This window comes from Molossus molossus, unplaced genomic scaffold (genome assembly GCF_014108415.1).
Source record: "Molossus molossus isolate mMolMol1 unplaced genomic scaffold, mMolMol1.p scaffold_m16_p_16, whole genome shotgun sequence".
Classification (NCBI taxonomy): domain Eukaryota; kingdom Metazoa; phylum Chordata; class Mammalia; order Chiroptera; family Molossidae; genus Molossus; species Molossus molossus.
Genome location: NW_023425351.1, coordinates 39518379 through 39539693, shown reverse-complemented (window position 1 = coordinate 39539693; position 21315 = coordinate 39518379).

The following is a 21315-nucleotide window of genomic DNA, read 5'->3' as shown; positions in this document are numbered from 1 at the left end:
GTGCCATTGTCCATTCTTTTCACAATTCTGCCTAAGCAGTAGTAAGTGTATCCTTAGTTCCTAGAGTTGTTTTTAGTGATGTTAAGAAAATGGCCACTAACATTTTAGCAAAACTTCACAAATATACACCAGCAATATTTTGTGTAAGATTACAAGTTTTTGCAAATGATAAATCCATTTTCATAGGAGGGAAACAAATATTTCTCATATTGTGCTAAACTTCAAAAAATTTAGGAATTTATAATCCTCTTTATCAAGTTAAACATTCTATGTACAATTTAAAAAATTTATTGCTCTAAATTATTCTATAGAGATATTTACTGATATATGAACAGATGGTCACTTGAATTACTACAAATGTGATAGTTAAATAACATTGTATTCAAAGGATATGATTACAATTTTCAAGTAGCTACTGAGTCTTTTGGGCACCTTAATTATTTAGGTTGTTGTTATGCCAAGAGATCACAGTATAACATAACTTTAACTAAAGAAATGATCCTTCAGAAATGACATCTTTAACAAATGTTTGCATATAAATCAACAAAATGGAGAAAGGGTGCTTGATTGATTAACTATGTCAGTTTATTCAACACTGTGAAGATCAGAGAATCTTTATGTATGTTATATAATGTGCTATATATGATTAAGGATTTTACATTAAATGCATACGATTCTGGGGTAAAAAGGGAATGTATGCTAAGGCAACAATTTCCAACATGACTTCCAAGAACGAACTCTTTTTATGTACATTATTAATCTCCTGCACTATGGACCAGCAGTACTCTTTGTCACCTCCTTTCTAGAACAGCCTAATCAGAGAAGAGAGTCCCAGAAATATGGTGCTGATAGATCGCTGGCATTCTGTAGGATACTTTTTCTTAAAGGAAACTTTCCAGATGTGAATTAAGAATGCTAACAAGCAATGGGTAGGTCACAATGTGAATGTCTCCTTAATTAATAAATGTTCTTGGATGCTGAAATCAAAGAGCTTAAACTGAGACCAGCACTTTTCTATTTTCCCATTAAATCCATAAATAACCCTTTTCTATTCACCTGTATTTGTTTTAGATATGCTTCAGCTTCCAGAGGAATTTAAGGACATTAGTCTTGAAAATGAGATGAACTCAGAGCATCAAATAGACTCAGGATCTTTTTAAGCAAGGAGATTAACAAATGCCAACTTTTTCAAATATTCTATTCATCTATCAATTTTTATAGCCCATGATATTTTTCAGTCTACTCCTCTATGTCATTGCTCTATATTTTCCTCCATGTGCCTAAGTGGTCCAACTCATAAAGGAAACAATCCCTTTTCTAATACAAAAACAAAAAACAACAAAAACAGAAAAGTAACACTTTACTTATTCTTAATGGGAATGTTAGTGAAAATAAGATCCACAATAAAACATGTTTCAAAGTTTTCCATTGAAAAGATAATGCTAACAAAAGAGACTCTTTAAATTAATGTAAGTTATCACCCCTGGTCTCTGCTCTCCAGGAACAGTCTAGCACCCAGGAAAAGTGAAAATGTACTCTGTGCATGGCCAGCCCAGGGAGTGAAGGGGAAAATATGTGCTATGGATGATCGGATGAAACAGAGGAGTCAGTGACTGACCAGAGAAAGCTTCATAGAGTAGTTCAGATTTAAGTTGGACCTTTAACGACTGTGTGTTTGTTTTCTGTGGCTGCTATAACAAAATACCACAACTGGGTAGCTTATGACTGTGTCATGCTCTCTCTCTGAAGGCTCCAGAGGAGAATCTTTCTTTACCTCTTCTACTTTCTGGTGGTTACAAAGAATTCTTGGTGGTTACTTGTGGTAGCATAAGTCCAATTTCTACAGCCATCATTACATGGTAGTCTCCTCTCTTTGTGTGCCTATCTCTCAGTCCCTCCTCTTCTAAGGACACAGTCATTGGATTAAGGCCCATTCTAATTCAGTATGTCCTCATTTTAACTTGATTACATCTGCAAAGACCCTATTTCCAAATAAGGTCAAGTTCATTGGCACTGAGAGTCAAGACTTGAACATATCTTTTGGGAGGACATGATTTAACCTAAAACAAATGATATCTTTAATCACATTTCCTAGAAGCAGAATCTGAAATGGGGAATCATGAGCAGATGAATTTTGAAGAAAGTGACCCAGGATATGAAGATCAGAAGTAAGCAAACAAAGGCAGGGACAGGAAACCAGTCAAGGAAGTGAGTATAACTTCCTGGTAGGGTTTCTCTCATTTGGCCCAAGGCATTTTTCTGGAGAAGGAGGTGGCTGTAAGCATCTAGCAGCCAACACATATCAGCTAGAGACTGGGGACATTAGCCTGGTGAAGGAAATCTGGCAGGGCTCCAACAGCATTCACATCATTGCACGCTAATTCTGCTCGTAGTTGCTTGCCTTTCACATTAAGTTCCCTCCAACGAGGCACAATTTCTTCCATATTCTGATTATCATATTTTATTTGTACCCACCGCTATCCCTCCTTTGTTATGGAGTAGGCATTTTGGTCTGAGGCAGTTTAGGAAGTATCCCATGTCACTCTGTGGGATCTTGGAGAGTGGTGTTAGCTGAGGCAAGACAGGCAAAATGGCAAACCCAGACCCAAAATATGTGCCCATCTCTGTCATAATCAAACATTTGTTTCCTTTACAAAGGTGGAAGGAACTATGATGTAATCAGTGTGTCATCAAGTGGTTGTTTATCTCTTTAAGGATAATACTTTATTGAGGGTCAGCAATAGTTTCTATTTTTGGCATGTTTAACATTCAGCTACAGCAGTAATTAATCAATCTTGGTGACAGTAACATCTTTCAAGACTAGAATTCCAGAAAACCCTCTTGGAAAGATGGCTCTGGGCAAGGACCACTGAAGTTCTGAGCAAGAGTGTAAAAGAGGAACTGATGATATTAATGTTTTAGAAAAATTAATCTGGATTGTTGTTGCACATGTCTTAGTTACCTAAATATCCATTTCTCCCTTTGTTATTACTAAACAAATCCCAATTTTATTCAGAGGTGCTCCATGCACCTCTGGGAGTTGAATCATGATTGTCTAAACCAGTCAACACAATCCTGACCCACATTCCAAGACTCCCCTCCAAATTTGGCCAATGAGAAATAAGAGGTAATCTCCTAGGGAAAGTCCTGGGAATGTTTTTGTTTTGATAAAAGTTTACAGAGGCATCTGGCCATATCCCATCTTGTATATGGATGTGATAGATGAAACTTTAGTAGCCATTTTGCTATGATATAAGAATACTTAAAAGAAAAAATCAAGGCCTGTTAAATCAAGGCTGGCAATGGCCTACCTGTTAATTAAACAAGAAAAATAAATCTCTATTTATTCAAGTCACTAGAATCAGTCTGATGCTAAATATATTCTTGAAAATTAATTTGGTTTACAGGAGGAATTAAAATGCAATAAATAAAGGCATTATTTAGAGAGCTATTGGGGGTCAAGACTATGGTGCTGGAAAGGGAAGGAAAGGTACCAATGAAGGTAGATCCAAAGGAAGTATTCAGAGAATTGGAGCAAGTTTATATATAACTTTAACTGACATTTGACCTTATTTTTTATCACCACTGTGATAGTGTAATATAATAATAAATACACATGTTGGTATTCATCTCAGCTTCTGGCAAGAGCTGCTAAAACACTTGATAAGAGCAATAGGAGTATCTTTTGCTATAAGACAGCAGTACCTTATCTATGGTTTTGCTTTCCATGGTTTCAGTTACTCCCAATCAGCCACACTCCAGAAATATTAAATGGAAAATTCCAGAAGTGAGCAATTCATAAGTTCTAAATTATGCACAATTCTGAGTAGTATGATGAAATCTCATGCTTTTCTGCTCTGCCTCTCCAAGGACATGAATCATCCCTTTGTCCAGTGTATTCACATTGTGTATGCTACCTGCCGATGAGTCACTCAGTAGCCATCTGGGTTATCATATCAATGTCATAGTATCACAATGCTTGTGTTCAAATAACCCTTATTTTACTTAATAGTTGCCTCAAAGCAAAAGAGTAGTGATGCTGGAAATTTGGACATGCCAAAGAGAAGCCTTAAAGTGCTTCCTTTAAGTATGTATGTAAGTATGTATGTATGTATGTACAGAAAAAAAAGTAGCATATGTAGGGCTTGGTATTAATTATCTGTGGTTTGAGGCATTCATGGAGGGTCTTGGAATGGATCCCTTGTGAATAAGGAGGGAAAACTCAATTAATTCCCAGCTCCTGCAACAGCTCTGGAGTGATAAAGATGAATGAGGCATTTTTTTATGTGTGATTCATAACACACTCTTTTCCACTACACCTGAGTGTTTGTTAATAAGATAAGTTTTGGAAAGTCTCTAAGGATTAGGAGTTGGTTTCCAAGGGAACCAACCGTGTGATTAGAGGGTTGGAAATTTTAGTCCTATTCCCTGACCTCCAGAGAGGCAAAAGGGACTGGAGGTTGAGTTAACCACTAATGGCCAATGGTTTAATTAATTATTCCTGCATGATGAAGCCTCCATTAAAACTTTTAACTGAGGGGCTTGGAGAGCTTCCAGGCTGCTTAACACATCGAGGAGCTAGGAGGGGGTGGCATGCTCAGAGAGGCATGGAAGTTGTGTGCCCCTTCCTGCAATCTGGCCCTATGTGTCTCTTCCATATGGCCTTTTCCATTTAATAGGAGGGTAATAGTAAGCAAAGCATTTTCCTGAGTTTTTTTTTTAGCTATTCCAACAAATTATCAAACTAGAGGAGGAGATCATGAGAACCCCCAATTTAATTGGTTGGTCAGAAGTACAGATGGTGGTCTGAGTCTTACAAAAATGGTTTCTGAAGTGGATGGGCAGGCTTGTGGGACTGATCCTTCACCTGTAGGATCTGTGTTCACTCCAGGCAGTTGGTGTCCAAATTGAGTTCAATTGTAGGACACCCAGTCAGTGTTCACCAGCATTTTGGTGTGGAAAAATGTACACATTTGGTGTTAGATGTGTCATAAAGGTAGAAGAGGAGAGCCCAATTTTTGCTTTCTCACCATCATACCAAAACAATAATTCTTCAATAACACAGAATAGTTATTCCATATCCAAATTTCTGCAATTGCTTCAAAAAGTTCCCAGCTGATTTGTTTAAATCAGGATTTAAAGTTCACACATTATATGCAATTCTCTCTTTTCTTTGATCAGACATTTTTCTACCTCTTTTTCATGTTGTTGATTTGTTAGAGGAACCAGATTTGTCTGTTGACTCCTCTTGATGTGGCCAATTACTTCTTCTGGGTAGTGGTTACCTTGCTTCCTCTATGCCCTGTCTCTTCTGTAGGTTTGTAGTTAGATTTAGGGGCCTTATTAGATTCAGTTTTAACTTTTTAGGCACCTTACCCACTCTATCATATTATGATCTGTATGATTTTTAGTGATTCTAAGTTGCAAGATTCTTCCATTATTACGTTTCATCTAGTGGTGAAACAATTTTCTTCAGAAGTCTCTTGTTCCCCTTTGTTGGAATGAGATGGCAAGTCATTTAATCTGGGTGCTAAGGATGCTCCTTCCTAATGATTGTCATTGTGTTGGAGACTTTTCAATGGACAGTAATAAGTAATATTTATATTTTTAAAAGAGAAAATTATGTAATCATTTTAATATTTACAATTCAAATTTAATATTCTAATTCCTATACTGCTAACCTAGAAAGTTAATTTTTAAAACTTGATTAGAATAGCTACTATGTGTTGGGAAGAGGCAGAAAAAGTTAATGACCTAAGGGTCCTACGACCTGACTTTGTTTTTTTGACTTAGCAAAGTTCAAGGTAAGATAGTGGATTAAGCTCTTTGGACTTTGATTTCCCTACTGCAAAGTTAGTAAGTCAAACATGATGATTACTGTACTATACTCCTACTCTAACATTCTCTAAATCTATGTACTTAGACTTTCTATATAGAATATGCATTTTATGTACTTACTCATTGTGTGAGTGAACAATGTGTTTTAAAACAACACTCTTATTAAGCTTATTTATTTTTAGTGTTTTGTGAGTAAAACATTTTTTTGAATGATTTTGTTGGGTTATTATTGAATGTGCTGCTTTATTTTAGGCACAGTGAGGAATTAAAAAAACAAAAAACAAAATGAGATCCCTGTCCCTGGGAAATTCATTTTGGGTGAGAAAATAAAACATGTTCATGGGTAATCTTTGGTAAAACCTAAGCTGTGCGTTAATCAGGGGTGTTATCTCCATGACGTAGAAAGAATATAGGGCTGAGAGCATAGCATTTGGAGTCAGATAGATAAAGATTTTTATTTATTAATAGCCATCAGTTTGGGAATGTACAATGGATGCTAGATGTTATGCATTACACTTTTGAAGTAATACCAGGTTTAAATTTCACTTACAAGTGTTAGATTTGGGTGTATTAGCTTAAAGATGGTGGCATGTTTTTTGATGCTCCTACCAATAAGAAGTATAGTCTATATCCCTTCCTCTTAAATATCAGTTGGACTTTGTTTTGACCAACAGAATGCAGAAGTCAATCTATCTCAGTTTAGGGTTAGCCTTTAAAAAGATTGGTAGCTTTCAGCTTGGAATCCCGAGCTGCCCTATAAAAAGTCTGGCTAGTTTGTTGGGGGGACCATGTGGAAAGGACCTGAAGCTCTGTGGAGATGGGTATGAGCCCAGTTGACCCCAGCCTCCAGACATTCCTACCAAGGTGCCAGATATGTGAATAAAGACATATTAGACCCTCCTGCCCATCCCAACCACCACTAATGACCCCTATTAATGCCAGTGGAACAGAAAAAAACATTTAACAAAGCCTGGCCCTAACCCCTGAGACACAAAATCATGATCTAGATAAAACTGTTGTTATTTAAAGCAACTAAAATTTTGAGTATTGTTCTTTTGCAGCAGTAAATAACGTGAACACTTTGGTAAATAATTTAACTTCTCTTAAGCTCAGATTCCTTGTGTGTATAATAGAGACATCATTGTTATCATTAATATAGGCATATGTGTTGTTGTGCTTCATCTTATTGCTCTTTGAAGATATTGCATTTTTTATAAATTTTTACAAATTTTTTGCAGCCCTGTATCAAAAAAGTTTATTGGCACCATTTTTTGCAACAACATTTTTCTCACTTCATATTTCTGTGTCACACTTGGCAATTCTTACAATGTTTCAAACTTTTTTATTATTATATATTTATTTTGGTGATCAGTGATCTCTAATGTTACTGTAATTGTTTTAAGCTATATGAACTGCAGCTATACAGAGCGAGGCAAAAGTAGATTTACAGTTGTTTGTATGGAAAATAATACAATACAATAATTATATTTTACAATACAATACAATAATTATTATTTATTAATTATAATACATTAATAATAAATACATATAATAATTAATAAATAACAATACAATGATAAGTTCTTGTTACATGTATTCACAACAGTAAACTTACTTTTGTCCCACCCTGTAAAAGACAGCGAACTTAATCCATAAATGTGTGTGCTCTGACTGCTCCACTGACCAGCTGTTCCCCTAGCTCTCTCCCTCTCCTCTGGCCTCCATATTCCCCCAGACACAACAATATTGAAACCAATTAATAACCCTACAACGGTCTCTAAGTGTTCAAGTGAACGGAAGGGTCACACATCTCTCACTTCAAATCAAAAGCTAGAAGTAATAACTTTAGTGAAAGAGACAGGTCAAAAGCCAAGATAGGTTGAAAGCTGGGTCTCTTGTGCCAGTTAGCCAGTAGTGAATGCAAAGTAAAAGTTTTTGATGGAAATTAAAATGCTACTCCAGTAAAAACACAAATGATAAGAAAGCAAAACAGCCATATTACTGATATGGAGACCATTTTAGTGGTCTGGATAGAAGATCAAACCAGCCACAACATTTCCTTAAGCCAAAGCTTAATCCAGAGCAAGGTTATAACTCTCTTCACTTCTATGGAAGCTGAGAGAGGTGAGGAAGCTTCAGAAGAAAAGTTTGGAGTATAGGATGGTTCATGAGGTTAAAGAAAGAAGCCACTTCTAGAATATAAAAGTGCAAGGTGAAGCAGCAAGCTCTAATGTAAAAGCTGCAGCAAGTTATCCAATCTGCCTAAGATAATTAATGAAAGTAGCCACACTAAACAACATTTTCAATGGAGACAGAACAGCCTTATATTGGAAGAAGTTGCCACCTAGGACTTTTATAATTAGAGGGAGGTCAATACTTGACATCAAAACTTCAAAGGACAGGCTGACTCTCTTGTTAGGGGCTAATGAAGCTGGTAACTTTAAGTTGAAGCTAGTGTTCATTTAGCATTCCTGAAATCCTGGGGCCCTTAAGAATTATGCTAAAATTCCCTGGACAGTTTGGTTCAGTGGTTAGCGTGTCGGCCTGTGGAGCAAAGAGTCGAGGGTTTGATTCTGGTCAAGGGCGTGTGCCTTGGTTGTGCTTTGGTCCCCAGCCCTGGTTGGGGTTGTACTAGAGGCAGCCAATTGATGTGTTTCTCTCATATCTCCACCCGACACACACACACTCTATTTGATGATGAATGGATAAATATCCTCAGGTGAGAATTAAAAAAAAAAAAAAAAAGAATCATGCTAAATCTACTCTGCCTATGCTCTGCAAATGAAACAACTAAGCCTGGATGATAGCACATTTGTTTAAATGTGGTTTATTGAATATTTTAAGCCTGCTGTTGAGACCTATTCTTCATAAAAAATATTCCTTTCAAAATATTACTGCTCATTGACAATGCTCCTGGTCACCCAAGAGCTCTGATGGAGATGTACAGTGAGACTAATGTTGTTTTCATTCCAGAAAACACATTCATTTAGCAGTCCATGGATTAAGGGATAATTTCAAGCCTTTTTTTTTTTTTTTTCCTCACCAGAAGACATTTTTTGTTCAGGTAGAGTGGGAGGGAGAGAGAGGAAGAGAGAGAGAGAAAGAGAGAAACATCGATGTGAAAGGAACACATCGAGTGGCTGCCACCCGCACGACGGACCAGGGCCAGGGACAAACTGCAACCAAGGTACATGCCCTTAGCGGGAACCGAACCCGGGTCTCTCGGGACCGCAGGCTGATGCTCTAACTGCTGAGCCAAACCGGCCAGGGCTCAAGCCTTATTATTTAAGAAATACATTTTGTGAAGCTACAGATGCCATAGATATTGATTCTTCTGACAGATCTGGACAAATTAAATGGAAACCTTTTGGAAAAGAGTCATCATTCTTTTTGGAGTATTTGTTCTAGAACTGTGAAATATGGCATTGGTTGGTATTTTATTTTATTTTTTATTTTTATTATTTTTTAATTAATTAATTAATTAATTTTTGTTACAGATGTTTCTCCTCCCCCCCTCCCCCACATTCCCTCTCCCCCGTCCTCCCCGCTCTGTCCCCAGCTTTGTTGTCCATGTGCATCAGTTATACGTACATGCATATAAGTTCTGTGAATTAGCTCTCCCCCACCACCCCCTCTTCTGGGGATTGTCAGTCTGTACCCCACTTCCACTCTCTGCGACTACCCCTTTCCTCAGACTGTTATGTTCATTATATTCCACAAATAAGTGAGATCATATGAATATGACTATATTGCTGGTGATCTCTGCTTAAAGTCCTCCTGGAGATTTTTTTGTTTTTTGTTTTTAATGTATATTTGGGTGCTCCTACATTGGGTATGTGTATGTTGACCAGGGTTATATCATTTTGATGTATTGATCCTTTCAGTATTATGCAGTGGCCTTCATTGTCTCGTGTTATGCCCTTCATTTTAAAGTCTATTTTGTCAGATATGAATATTGCTAACCCATCTTTTCTTTCATTTCCATTTGCATGGAAATTTTTTTCCATTCCTTGACTTTCATTCCACGTAAGTCTTCTGTGCTGAGGTGGTCTCTTGTAGACAGCAAATATATAGGTCATGTTTTCTTCTTCAGTCAGCTACTCTATGTATTTTGATTGGAGCATTTAAGCCATTTACATTTAAGGTTATTATTGATAGGTACTTCTCTGTTGCCATTTTTACTCTTTATGTTTGTATTTCTCTCTATTTCTTTAAAAAAAAAAAAATAGTAGTCCCTTTATTATTTCTTGCAGTGCTGATTTGGTGGTAATATACCCCTTTAACCTTTTACCACCCCTGTCTTCTAAGCTCTTTATTTACCTTCAAATTTCAATCATAGTTTTGCTGGGTAGAATAGTCTTGGATTCAGTCTCTTGCTTTTCATTACTTTGTATACTTCATGCCACTGCCTTCTAGCCTAAAGTATTTCTATTAAGAAATCATCTCACAGTCTAATGGGAGCACCCTTGTAGGTAACTTTCTGTCTCTCTCTTGCTGCCTTTAATATTCTTTTTTTTTTTTGTCTTTAACACTTGCCATTTTAATTATATTGTGTCTAGATGTGGATCTTTTGGGGTACATTTTGATTGGGACTCTCTGTGTCTCCTGGACTTGTGCAACTTTCTCCTTAATGTGGTTAGGGTAGTTTTCTGTCTTTATTTCTTCAAACAGGTTTGCTATTCTTTGCAAAGAATCTTCTTCTGGTCCAGGCCGGTTTGGCTCAGTGGTTAGAGTGTCGGCCTGCGGTCCTGAGAGACCTGGGTTCGGTTCCCACTAAGGGCATGTACCTCGGTGCAGTTTGTCCCCGGCCCTGGTCGGTTGTGCGGGTGGTAGCCACTCGATGTGTCCCTTTCACATCGATGTTTCTCTCTCTCTCTCTCTCTCTCTGTTCCTCTCTCTCCCCGCCACTCTACCAGAACAAAAAATTGAAAAATGTCCTCGGGTGAGGATAAAAAAAAAAAAAAAAGAATCTTCTTCTGGTATCCCTATGATGTGGATGTTGTTATATTTTATATTTCCCCACTATCCTTCTTCTTTTTCATTTTTATTTTTTAAGTTGCTGCTCTGATTGGGTGTTTTTTTCTATATTGTCTTCTAATCGCTGATTTGTTCCTCAGGTTCTTTTAATCTATTGTTGATTCCTTCCAGGGTCATCTTTATTTCATCTATGTCATTCTTCATTTCTTATTGATTCTTATTCACAGTTTCTACCTATTTTGTCATGCTTATATAGTTCCCATTGAGTTCCTTAAAGTTCTCATTATGTTGCTTATAGTTCTCACTAAGTTGTTTAAGCACCCTTGTAGCCTTTACTTTGAATTGTTTATGTGACAAATTTCTTGCCTCCATTTCATTTAGTTTCTTTTCTGGTGATTCTTGCTTTTCTTGTATTTGGTTGTTGTTTCTTTGTCTTATCATTTTAGTGGTCTGCTAGTCTTGGGATGGGTGAGGCAGGCCACATTGCGAGGGCAGGTCAGTGCATACAAGGACATTGGATAGTAGCTGGGCCATGCTCTCTGTATCTCAGATCTGGTCCCCTTCTCCAGGGGTCCTGGAAGCTCTTGGTAGTGGTGGTGGGGCCAGTGGGGCACAGTGGGGATGGTATGGTGGCTCTCAGCTGTGGTGGTGGCAGTGACAGAGGGGTCAGTGACTTGCTGTGAAGCTAGTGTTGGTGGTGGCTCTCTGCTGCAGCAGGTCTCACAGGGGCCGGCAGCTCTCTGCCTTGGCAAGTCCCATAGCTGTGGTTGTACCTCTCTTCCATGGCTGGTCTCACAGCTGTGGCAGTGGCTCTTTGCCACCACAGGTCCTGTGGCTTCGATTGTGGCTCTCTGCCATGATGGGTCCCATGGAGGCCAGCAGCTCTTTGCTGCAACTGTGGCCCCAGTGGGAGTGGCATGCCTTTCTGTGGCTTCAGAACACTTGGTCTCCACTGCTCCCTTCAGCCTCCTCCTGAGGAAGACCTTATGGATCCTCCAAAATGGCATGCTCTTGATCCCAAGCAGGGAGAAGCCTCAAGCCAAGGAGCTTGTGGTGGCTGGCAGCTCCCCTTCCTGGACTGCCTGAATGATGCCCTGAATTCCTACGTGAACAGGCAGTTGACTATCCACTCTTACACCCATGCACACTCTCCCTTGAACATGCTCACCCACTCACACTGTCACCTTCACTCTGGTACTGCCTGATGCTATGTTGGCTCTCCTGTAAATATAACTTTTATATGCACTAGAAAACAAAAAAAATAGTGACTTACTTTATTGTGATATTTGTTTTATTGCAGTGGTCTGGAACTAAACCTTCAACATCTCTGAGGAATGTCTGTATCATTTTACTTAATATTTATGAGAAGCTTACTCTGTGCTAGGCATGGTTCTAATTAATTCACATTTAAACCTAACCAAAACACAATAAAATATGTATTATTAATATTTCCAACTTCCAGATGAGGTAGCTGAGGCACTAAGAGGTTAAGCAATTTAAACAAGGTCACACAGATAGTAAGTGGCAGAGATAAGATTCAGACTTGGGCAGACTTAGTACAAGAGGAATAGTGTCAATCACATAGCAGGAGCCACAGTAGTATTAGTAGTAATAATAGAAATTGTTATCATCACATGGGAAAAACTTCTCAGGGCATCTGGATTCTAAGCAAACATTCCATGGGAATAAAAAAGATCAAGATATGTAGGGTAATGGGAAGAATGGCTTTGACTAGAAAGCAGGTGTAAGATGTAATAGAGGAGCATGTGACCATAATAGAGAGTGCTGCTGTGTGAGGGTGCATGTGGGGGGTAGAGAGTGAGGAAAAAATTGATGTTTAGGAAAGTAATTTAAAGCTGTGGCTCTTAATGTCTTTTAGCTCAAAAGAAGAAAGTGACAGAACTGGACCGTGGGTGATTTACTATGCCAACCAATCAAGTCACGAATTCACAAAATGTGTGACTTTTCACTGGTCCACATTACCATTCTTCTTTTCTCCAATTAGAGGAAATATCCCTTTCATTTATGAAGTGGTTCATGGACATCCATATGATTCCATAGTTGAAGAGTTCTGATGGGGGTCATATCAACATGACCAAGGTCAAGTGGTCAAAAGTTATTTATAGCCCATTAGGCACCATTCATATCAGCCAGGCATAGACTGTGCATCCTTCCTAAATGAAATAAATATGCTGGATCCTGGGCTTTTAGCATAGCTGTGTCACCAAAAATGTTTTGTAAGTTTTCTGATAAATGCAAACTGCAATAACCAAAGTGGTGGATCTCTGTGTTCCAGGTAAGTGCTCACAGAGCACCTATTTTGTCTTGAGTAAGGGTCATAATTTTTTCAGAGAATCGTTAAATGTTAATTCTGGAAGAAAACTTAATCTAATCCACTCATTTTATTTTATTTTGTTAAACTTATCTTTATTGTTGAATGTATTACAGATGTTTCTCCCTTTTTTCCCCATTGACCCTCTCCTCCCCATTCCCACCCCCTCCTGCCTTTCCCCACACTGTTGTCTGTGTTCATTGGTGATGCATATATGCATATAAATTCTTCGTTTTATTTCTTTCCATCCTCCAACCCCTCATCCCTTTGAGGTTTGTCAGTCTAGCAACCAACTTGTACTTTTTAATCCCTTCACCTTTTACACCCATTCCCCCAACCCCCCTCCCATCTGGCAATCAATAAAATGTTCTCTGTATCTATGAGAAGGTTTCTGTTCTGCTTGTTCATTTTGTTTGTAGATTCAATTGTTGATATATATGTATTCATTGCCACTTTGTTTGTTTGTTCATATTTTTTATCATTTTCTTCAAGAAGACCCTTCAACATTTCATATAATAATGATTTGGTGGTGATGAACTACTTTAGCTTTTCTTTGTCTGGGAAACTCTATGGCCATCAATTCTAAATGACAGCTTTGCAGGATAGAGTAATCTTGGTTGTAGGTTCTTGCTTTTCATCACTCTGAATATTTCTTGCCACTCCCTTCTGGCCTGCAAAGTTTCTTTTGAGAAATCAGCTGACAGCCTTATGGGAACTCCCTTGTAGGTAACTAATTGCTTTTCTCTTGCTGCTTTTAAGATTCTCTCTTTGTCTTGAACCTTTTGCATTTTGATGATGATGTGTCTTGGTGTGGGCCTCTTGGGGTTCATCTTGTTTGGGACTCTCTGTGCTTCCTGGACTTGTATGTCTGTTTCCTTCACCAAGTTAGAAAAGTTTTCTGCCATTATTGTTTCAAACAGGTTTTTGATTTCTTGTTCTCTCTCTTCTCCTCCTGGCACCCCCAAGATGCAAATGTTGGCATGCTTGAAATTTTCCCAGAAGCTCCTTACACGCTCCTCATTTTTTTGGATTCTTTTTTCTTTTTGCTGTTCTGATTGGGTGTTTTTGTTCCCTTATATTCCAAATCGATGGTTTGCTTCTTGGCTTGACCTACTCCACTATTGACTCTGTATATCTTTATTTCAGTTAAGCCTCCTTCTTTTCTGACTGTGCATCCTTCATTTCTGACTGGTCCTTTTTTATGCTCTTGAGGCCCTCACTAAGTTCACTGAGGTTCTCACTGAGTTCATTGAGTATCCTTATAAGCAGTGTTTTGAACTCCGCATCTGTTAGGTTGCTTATCTCCATTTCGCTTAATTCTTTTCCTGGAGTTTTGTTCTGTTCTTTCTCTCTGGACCTGTTTCTTTGTCTCCTCATCTTGGCTGCCTCCCTGTGTTTGTTTCTAAGTATTACTTAACAAGAGGTATGGGGCTAGCTGAGACCAGATGCTGCTTATTTGAAAGAATTTAGGAAAACCTGAAGCAGGATCCAAGACAGGCCAATTATGGTTAAGCAACTGGCAACATGGGTGGACCTGAAAGTTGGGTGGGACCTGGCCTCAGGGAATCACCAGGGTGGGGCTACCAGTGTGAGCCAGGTTGCTGGAGTCTGAGATATGGCGGCTCTCTGCCGCCCCAGGGCAGGGCTCACCAAAGGACAAAGGCCTCTGACAGCACATTTGTCCCAGAGAAAGCCCCCTCTCCAGCCCTCACTCCAAAGCCAAACAGCTTAGTTCTCCCTGTATGTCTCTGGTGCCACTCTAGCTGCCTCCCCTCCAGGCCTAGAGAAAGCAAGTCTGAGTAAGTCCGTGGGCAGGCCCTTTAAGAGGAGCTGCCTGGGGCTTCAGTCGCCTCAGCCTCCCTGAGCCTCAGTTCCTGCTGGTTTTTCCAGCCAGAAGTTATGGGGATTCTCTTCCTGGCACTGGAACCATGAGCAGGGTTCCTGGTGTGAAATGGGGACCCCTCAGTCCTCAGGGAGGACCTTCCCAGCTGAGGTGTCCTCCTAATTTTCATCCGCTACACATGGGTGTAGGACCAGCCCCTCGCACCTCTGCTCCTCCTACCAGTTTTGATGCGGCTTCTTCTTTAATTTTGTAGTTGTAGGACTTCCCTTCAGCTTGATTTCAGGTGGATTTGAATGATGGTTGTTCTGTAGTTTAGTTGTAACTTTGATGTGTTTGTGGGAGGACGTGATACTGCATTTATCTACGCCACCATCTTGACTGGAAGTCTAATCCACTCATTTTAAAAATGTATAAAGTGGTAGCTATTAAAGCAAAGTGACTTGTCCAAAGTCGTGTAGCTCATTGCTGTCAGAGGCTGGGTATAGAACTATAACATTTTGTCAGTCTTTCTACTCGTTTTCCCTTAGAATATATGGAGATTCAAGATTACTTAATACATGCCATTGGAGTAAATAGTTACCAAATCGAGGTAAATCCTTTAGATTGATATATTATAACACAAAGTAAACTCTAGACTACTGACTTAATTACATCATCACTAAGAACATAGTGAGGAATCTGCTGGACTATGCCAGATACTCATCATGATGAGTGGAACAAGCTTCTAAAACCTGCACCTTGGCCAGCTATCTTCCATGGGTTTCAAAGGAAATGTGCAAAGGGGACTAGGAAAAATGCACATTTTCTGTGAAGTTCAAGTTAACCTGGAGGCCTGGTAGTTCAGTCCCAGAACATTGTTTTGCCTCCGAAACAAATTCAAAGCCAGGAGTAAATAAAAGGGAGTTTCAGTCTTTATGCTCTAAGGGACATTAAAGGGGATCCATCCATAGAAATACTTCTTTGAGTAGCCTTTCCTCTCCCATCCACTTCCCTTATTCATGCAGCTGCTCCCAAGCTTACTCTCCAGCCCATATAGTTTTTCTCTTCTCCTTGCCTCCATTCTTGCGCCTCCCCTCCCCACACCTCTTTGTTGATCAATTTAGCCTTGCTCCCCAAAATAAAGAAGCCTCCTAGCATGGTCCTCTCCATTCCTAAAGAAGGAGGCTTCTTTCTCTTGGGACCAAGGCTAAGAGGAGGTAGAGGAGGGTATGGGGGGGGGAATAAATGGTGATGGATGGACACACAATGCAGTGGTGAACACACAATACAGTGTACAGATGATGTGCTGTAGAATTGTGCACCTGAAACCGGTATAATTTTGTTAATCAGTGTCACCTCCATAAATTCAATAATAAAAAAAAATGGAGAAGAGGCTTTGGAAATTGTATTGACAAAGAACGGATTTTCTCTGGTGATGAGGTTAGGTCTTGGGTGTGTGAATGCTGTTATCTCAATCTCTATTTGATCACTTATTGCTGACTGAAGCTCTTTATAAAATGCCTACCCAATCCCCTTTCTCATTAACTAGTATAGAGTGCATTTGCACTGGGAGGATCCCTTTGCTTAGACTGAGCACTCTAGGCAGGAGCAAGAGCTTTGACTTTCTCTGCTCCTCCCACCAAATGCTCCAAGCTAGACACCTTGGTCCAATCTGTGTTTTTGACCCACTCATCTCAACAAAACTTCACCTTCAGGGTTTGGGGACTTGAACTCCCTCTAGAGGCTGAACTGTGCCACTAAAAGCAAGTCACTAAAATACTATATAATGCATCAGGGTTGAAATGAAGCCAAATGTGAAAAACTAAGAATAATGAAGAGGCAATGATGTGGTTCAACCCAGTAAATTAAAGAAGGCTTCAAAAAGAAGGTGAAAGAAAAAAAAAATGAGTAAGTGATTGAATGAATGAGCATATAGATGTTGCATCATTCTACTTTACATTTGATTGAACAAATTTTCTCATTCTGGATGCTTGAAAAACCTGTAAGATGCATATTTCTATTTGGGAGATGAGAAATGTCTTGATTCTCTTTCTAGATTTTCACTGGTTTTCTCTTTGCTATTCCTGGCTAGCTTTTGTGCTGGGATGCTTGGCTCTTCCTGAGAGATGGTGTATGATAGTAGTTCCTTGAGATCTGTTGGGAAAGTGTAGTTTCAATTTATGTCTGCAACCTTCCAAAGAGTTTTGAAACCCCCAACTGCTCTAAAGCCAGGATCAGGTATTTTGAAATGGGATAATGAAACAGAAACAAGCAAACTAAATTCCATCTCCCCTACCCACATGTCCTCCATATAAGTTTTGAAGGGTGATGGTGTTTAGGAGACAGGAGCCACCCAACAAGACATAGAATCCTTTGCTTCAATATTGTAAAATAATGACTTTGCTTTTAATGCTATTTGCTGGAGGTGGTGGGTGATTGTCAAGGAGTTAAACCACTCTCCATGTTGTTTTTAACTTAAACTTTTGCCCCAGGGTTTAAGAAATCTCTTTCTAATAATGTTTTTAACTCAGTGGGTGCTTAAAACAAGAAGACTGTACTTAAAAGGAATAGGAGTTGGTATTATTATTATTATTAGCATTAGAATATTTTGCTTTGTAATTACAAGTCAGGGGTTCTAGAACCATTACACCTCATACAGAGAGGGTGGCAGACATTTTAGTGCAAACTATGCATATTCGTTAAAAAAAACTTTTGTGCGGTGCTGTATATAACAAAAAGTACTTTTGACCTTTCACCTTTGGACCTTCTGTAATCCCATTTTGTTTGTTTTATAATAAATTGGTTATATTTATTCAGTAAATATTTATGGAGAATCTAGTATGTTCCAGACACTGTGTAGAAAGCATTGTCACCTTAATAAATTCAATTAAAAATTTTTAAATATCAAAAATTAAATAAATTAGAAAATTAACTTATATAAAATTATATTTAAATAAATGATATTTAAAACAAAGGTTAAAAATAGCTTTGTAAACAATGAGCTGAAGATACAGATCCAGGTAAATAAACAGACTGTTGCATTTAAGGCAATATGGTCAGGAAAACTTGAGGAGGACATACATAGGACATATTCAAATCTTTCCATTAAGGGCTAGATAAAAAATATTTTGGGCTTTTTAGGCTATTTGGTCTCTGTAAGAACTACTCAACTCTATTTATAGTGTGGAGTCAGCCATATGCAACACACAAACGATGAGCCTGACTGTTTTCTAAGTAAAATTTTTTATGGACATTAAAATTTAAATGTTTTATAATATTAATATTTCACAAAAGTATTATTTTTCTTTATTTTTTCAACCATTTACAAATGTAAAAAACATTCTTAGTTTAAAAGACCTTACAGAAACAGATGATGGGACAGAGTTGGTCTATGGGCTGGACTTTGCTGATCTCTGACATGAACAAATCTCTAAAACCATCTTTACATTGTTTGGAAAGTACCTGATTGAATTGAGGAGATACAACTATTGCATTCCTTTGTCTCAGCTATGACCACACGTAGCACTCTCACAGAAGCATTAGAATTGGTAAAATGGTATTTGGGAAAGAATATTCGCCACACTCCGCTCCTCCTGATAGTAACCCTTCCAATGTGTATAAACCTTCATATGAAGAATTCTTTCCTATGTATAACCTCAATCCACTGTGCTTAGGGTAAGGTTTTATTATAAAAAGGAGACCCAACTCCAAACGCTAATGCATCTGATTTGTTTCTCCATGCAACTCAATGGCATGGGAAGAGCTTAGCTGTAGACACATATCATAAACAGGATGGCAGTTGCTGCAAGTGTGGGTTTGACGAGCATAGCCTTTCAATAGCAACATATCAGTTTTATTGTTTTCACCTGGAAAGTGCCTTTGTCAAATTTAGAGTCCATCTTATACTAATGTCTGATAATGGAATAACTACCTCCATAGGCAGTGAGTTTCCCATACTGGAATTATGTTTTGAGTGGTAAGCGGTCACTTAATAATAATGAGGAGAAGGTGATATGCAATCTGCAATTTGAATTTATAAATTCTAAGACTATCAAGATGCTGATTTCATGGTACATGTCATCTTGCCTCAGTTGGAGAAACAACATGAAAAAAAAATGAGAAATTAAAATGCAATACATCATCATATACAATGTTTTACATTTTAGATCATACAGGTACATCTGCACAACTTGGTAGACATGATTACCAAGACCCATAGTTCCCCAGGTCCCTGGGATAGGTAAACAATCACCAATTTGGTATTTTGCATTCAGTATTTTGGGTTTTTCTCAGCTTCATGAGCAAAAAGCACCAGTCATTTTAGTAAAATTGGATGAAAAAGTGGAGGCGTTTCATTTCATTTTATAACCCAGACTAACATCCTTTTCCCTGTTGATTTCTGATCTTAGAAACCAAATACCTGCTAAGGGGGATGGAGTCTGAAAAGGGAAAAATTAAGCTAAGTTTTAGTTAAGTATGTCCCAGTGGTAAGCATTTAAATTAGAGCACAAGAAAGTCTTATAAACCAAGTGGTGAAGCCTCCCCTGACCTGGACTCTAAGGGTCCAACCTTAAGAAAAAGGCCAGGTCCCCAAGGCAGCTCTCTCTTGCACTGGCTGGATGAACTGCTGTGTCAGCAGCACCATGCATCATTAGCAGACCTGGAAAGGCTCCAGCTGCCTTCCCCTTACACTCTGTCTGTACCTCTCACTTTAAAAAAAAAGCTTTCATCAACATCATCCCAAACATCTTTTGTTTTCCCAGCTGGAGAAGCCTTTCTTTCTGTTTGCATCCCATCTCTAGCTAACTAAGTTCTTTTCCACTTCAGAACTGTAGCCATGAATCAAAGGGAATCATCACCTGTAAACTCCAAAGTGAATCTGAGAGCTTTGGGATTCCACATCCCATCTGTCTTCTTGGAGCTGCCATAGTTAGTTAAATTTCCTGTCCACTGTTGGTGGTCACTATCTTTTCCTCTTTCTATCCTCCATATTGGAGACAATATATGACGATCATTCCAGCAATATTTTCTTCTGAGATTTAGCTCCAGTACAACCTAATCCTCTTTGCTTGGTGAGTTTTGCAATCCCTGTGTCAGGCAGGGATGAGATACACATCTGGCCTATGATTGGAGTTATTTACTATACAAAGTCATCTCTTGTTCTTGGGGTTTCCCCCAATTCCCTGCAAATGGTTTTGCGATACATCTAGGAAACAAAACCAGAGGGTTTTTTTTATTTGTTTGTTTGTGTGTTTGTTTGTTTTAAGGATTGACACCCATCCTTGATCACACAGAATTTTTGGCTTTTACTGTCTTTATACATTTTAATAATCATCATCCAAAGCTAGATGAAACATTTGCAAGTTATTTGTCCATTCGTCTGCTTCCAGGGAGGAGACTCTTTTTTATTTTTATTTTAAACATTGTAAAAACACAAAATTCTTCTATTTCACTCAGAAACTCTGGTTCTTTAGGAATACTTCTCATAATGATTTTTATTTCTGTTTATTATTCTGGATTATACTAGAGATGGTGAATAAATTATCATTTTCTGGGAGACATAACTTGCAGTGATAGAAATGTTTTCTAACTGAACTGCTTCCAAACTGTGTTGTTACCAAATTTCAACATAGCCCATCCAGTGAAGCTAGCCTTTAAAATGATGCCCCTTACTCTGCTTATCTCTTATTTCTTCTTTTTACATTTGAAAAATCTAATGCCCAAATCATAAGAGGGAGAAACCCAGGGAATTGAACACAGTTCAAGCTAGACACATGCAAAATTGTTAGTGAATAATTTGTTGCTTAAGAAATTTTAAATGTCTATGTAGGTGAGTCCTGAATGAGATTGAAAGCCCTCCCTGGTCCATGAAAACCTTTCTGGACTTTTATTCTCAAAAAAATATTCAAGGTGTCAACAGGTCACTTTCAAAAGCTAAATACGTAGGGTCAAGCTAAAAGTAGTGACTCTGACTCTATGAGAGAGAACTCTGCTACTCTCCCAGATACTTTCTGAGCAACAGGAAAGGAAGAAAAAATGGGGGGGGGGGGATGAAAGAAAATTGATACCATTCTGCCCTTTGGAAGGTGGAGCTTTTGTGCCGGTAAACTAAAAAAAAGAAAACCTGCCAAAATGACAATGAAAATGCCCCGAACCTGCAAGTACCTGCAGCTAATGGCCATGCAGTTTTTACACAGATTAGTAAACTGAAGCCTAGAGAGGTGACATTATTAGACAAGACTAGATAGCTTGTAGGTGATAAGACTCACATTTCCTTTTTCTTAACAGTGGCTGATACATAGCCGCTCACAGGCATAGCGTTACCCCCGCTGCCCTAATTCCTCCA